Source organism: Oculina patagonica, chromosome 8 (genome assembly GCF_052425735.1).
Source record: "Oculina patagonica isolate OP01 chromosome 8, crgOcupat, whole genome shotgun sequence".
NCBI classification, from domain to species: Eukaryota; Metazoa; Cnidaria; class Anthozoa; order Scleractinia; family Oculinidae; genus Oculina; species Oculina patagonica.
The window spans coordinates 7,844,455-7,847,834 of record NC_135765.1 but is presented as its reverse complement, the minus strand read 5'-3'; the positions used below and the strand labels follow the sequence as shown (position 1 = coordinate 7,847,834).

Genomic DNA, 3,380 nt, shown 5'->3' with positions numbered 1-3,380 from the left:
TTGCTATGCTGTTGAGAACTCAATGTGTAGTGTTTGTGTAGTTTATATAAGCTAATTCAGTCTTGAACTTTGTTTGCATTGTTTTTTATTATTGGGAGTTCGAACGATCGAAGGTACCTTTGTCGCCGGAGGCACAATTTTGGCGGGCTTTTGGACGCGGGCAACCCTGATGTTACAAGCTTTGACAATTTAAAGGTATTTTTTGTGTTTACGTCGCTCTTTAATAGTTTTTCAATGTCTGTTCAAAGTAAGGAGAATTCATTTCACGCCGAGTCGCTTACAGTACGTCTGCACTGCCCTTTTGAAAACTGCGAAAAATTTTACAGAAACAAAAAAAGTTTAAATGAGCATTTTCGCTTGTATCCAGCTCATAAACCCGATTCCTTGGCAGTTCGTAAGCGGGTTTCTGCAAAACAATGTGCAACCAATTTTCTGGAAGACAAAACAAACCCATATTCAAGGAAACAAAGAGTACGGGAATTAATTAATCAACTCAACAAAGAGGAATTGCTCGAGTTTGCTCTGCCGCGAATTGTCAATATTGTGTCACCGGTAGACTTTTTGTTGGAGGGAACTTCCGGTGGTAACGATGTTTGGAAAAAGGTGGGCAACTTAAGAAATGGATTTTGTACGCGTTATCCGGAATTAAGTGCTATGTTTTCCCTTGGTCCCTCAGTAGAAACAGCCACTGATGAAAGGCATAAATTATCTGTAACACAAGCACTCAAAGATAAACCTCAGCAGGTTTGTGACTTGGTACTTCAGGCGGAAGGTGGTACCATTTTTAGAGACTGTCTTATGCCAAAGGTATTTAAACAGGAACATGAGACTTTTAAAGAGTTTTCTTGTGGCATTGTGGGGTCCTTCAGAATTGCACAAAAGGAAGCACAAGATGTGCTCAGAAACAAATGGGGTAAAAAACTGGAAAAGGTGATTGGTATAAATCCAATTTTGAGCAAGAATGAAATTTTTTCTGACCTAAATGACACCCGAAGTGAGCTGCTAAAATTGATCGGCCTCAAATTTAACAAATTTGGGGAAGTTGTAGTTGCACATGTTGACATAGAAAAATACATAACACTTTTCCTCAGTCAAACTGGTACCCAGTGAAACGCCATTACCACTTCCAACAACTGCCTGATCTAATGGACTATACAGATGGTTTTCCTTGGCTAAAATGGTCAAGACATTTTACTGGGGAAACAAGTGTGAGGATCAAACTAATTGAACCCTATAACTTACTAAGCACCGTATTAACCGTAGCTCTTTGGCTTGGGGGAGATGACTATGAAACTGTAAGAGAATTCACTGCGTCGGTATACAAACAGCTTAAAGAGCTTAAAGAAATCAAACATCCAGTTAGTGGAGAGGAAATCAAAATTGTACGATGTAGTTGTGCAGATGGGAAGGAAAGAAGGTCTTCAACAGGTAGTTCTTCTGCCAAGTCTTGCTACCCTATCCCCGAAGCCCCAGAACACCACACTCAACTTGGCGACATGAAATTTATGTGTCCACAGCCTGTCTGGACAGTGGAAGATACTGAAATTATGAAAAACAAATTTGAAAGTACACTAGCTGGCAAACCCCCATCTAAAGAAAAACGAAGGCAATTTGCAGCTCAAAATTTGGGTAACCCAGGACGAAAAAACTTGAATGGTACACCACTTGCAGAGTATTTTCCTGGTGCAGCCCACCTTGGCTTTCGAGCAGCAGAAACCATATGTTTAAGGATAGCAAAAATTGCATCAGGTATTGTATCCTGAATTTTTTGCCACTTAATGTTTTACCCACAACCTGACTAAGCCACAAGTCAGAAGAAAAATGACTTGTTTTGCAATTTAGCCTTTTTAATATTGAAAGAATTTGTTTCTCTGTACAAAGAATAATTTCTTTGAAAACCTCCAGTGTAAATTGTTTACATATCAAAACAGAATACATCATTCAAAATTATTACCTCACAGACCAACCTCCAAAGTGAGTAATAAAGATATTTAACACGACAGAAATAGCATCGAACTCAGAATTTTTTTTTCGAGTTCGATGCTATTTCTTTCATGTTTAATATCTTTATTACTCACTTTGGAGGTTGGTTGGTTGCATCTTTAATATGCCTTAATGTGACTGTGTGATACAGTTATGAGACATATGTGCATGTGACCGTGCAATGCGGTTCTTATACCTAATCGTACCTTTTTGGTACGCTTCGGCGGCATATCAGGCGAGTTTGGTCGAGCCATGGTTCGTATTTTGGCGAGACGCAGTCGAGCCAAAATACCCATGGCGAGACCAAACGAGCTTGATATGCCGCCGAAGCGTACCAAAAAGGTACTATTAGGTATTTACCGTACCCAAATTCAGCCAAAAATCCGGTGATATTATTCGCTCTGTCGAAGCCATGCTTGCCAGACACGTAGTGCAAAATGTGTTGACCTGCTTGTATTGATACTTTTTGGTCTTCAACACTTTTATCAAGTCCTCTTCTCACATTTTTTTACTCGTTTGTTTGGAGTTTCATTCCCTAAATTTTCAAAATCCAAATTCCGCGAAAAATTTGGAAACTCCGACTCCATTGTTTCAGTGTGAATGTTTCAGTACTCGTCGGCAAACATCGCGCAATTGGCGAGCGCGCTAAAGTTTAGTTTTGGCGGGAAAGTTTTTCTCATTTTACGACCGGTAAGCACCAGCTAATTTAAAATACTCGTTTCTGTTTTATTGGTAAAACTTCTTTTTAATTCATAGTACGGAAACACTACTTTAATTCAAAGTGACCGTGATATGGTGGCATATCAGGTCAGTGACTTGATATCGTAGGATATCAGGACAGTAGATCGCGCTTCTGATTGGCTACTTGCGAATTTGGGTACGGTAACAGTCAAAAGCCCACATTTCACTCTTGCTCACCAAAGAGTCCCGGCCGGTAGCTCAGTGGTTAGAGCATCCGTCCTAGATCACGGAGGGTAATGGGTTCAAATCCCACCTGGAACTTGGAAATTTTTTTCCGAGTTCGATGCTATCATGTTTAATACTTCACAGACAATTTTAAAAAAATCAAAAAAGCAGTTTCTAGAATTTGTATTGGCTAAGTTTTTACTTGATAAATGATATCAGTCAAAATATTGTTTTATTAAAAAAAAATCCTTTTTGGCCCCCATGATTACCTTTTTTATAATTCATATCATGTTCTACACCTGTAGCTGTATTGGGCAGTGACCGAGACTACTTATTGGCTTTAAAGAAAGGATTGGCAAAGTCTGTTCACATCGAGGAGAAAACAATTTAGTTTGACGAAGTCGGAGTCCTTGCGTTCAGTAAAAGAATGCCGATCATCTTAAAAAAGGCAGGTTTTAATGGAATCATACTTGAAACCCTTTGCACTTTTA

General features: G+C 39.2%; 1 pseudogene; it reads left to right on the top strand.

The window, feature by feature from the left end:
* Positions 1–234: 234 nt before the first annotated feature.
* LOC144664129 (uncharacterized) lies at positions 235–1,763 on the top strand (annotated as a pseudogene).
* The last annotated feature ends 1,617 nt before the right edge of the window (positions 1,764–3,380 follow it).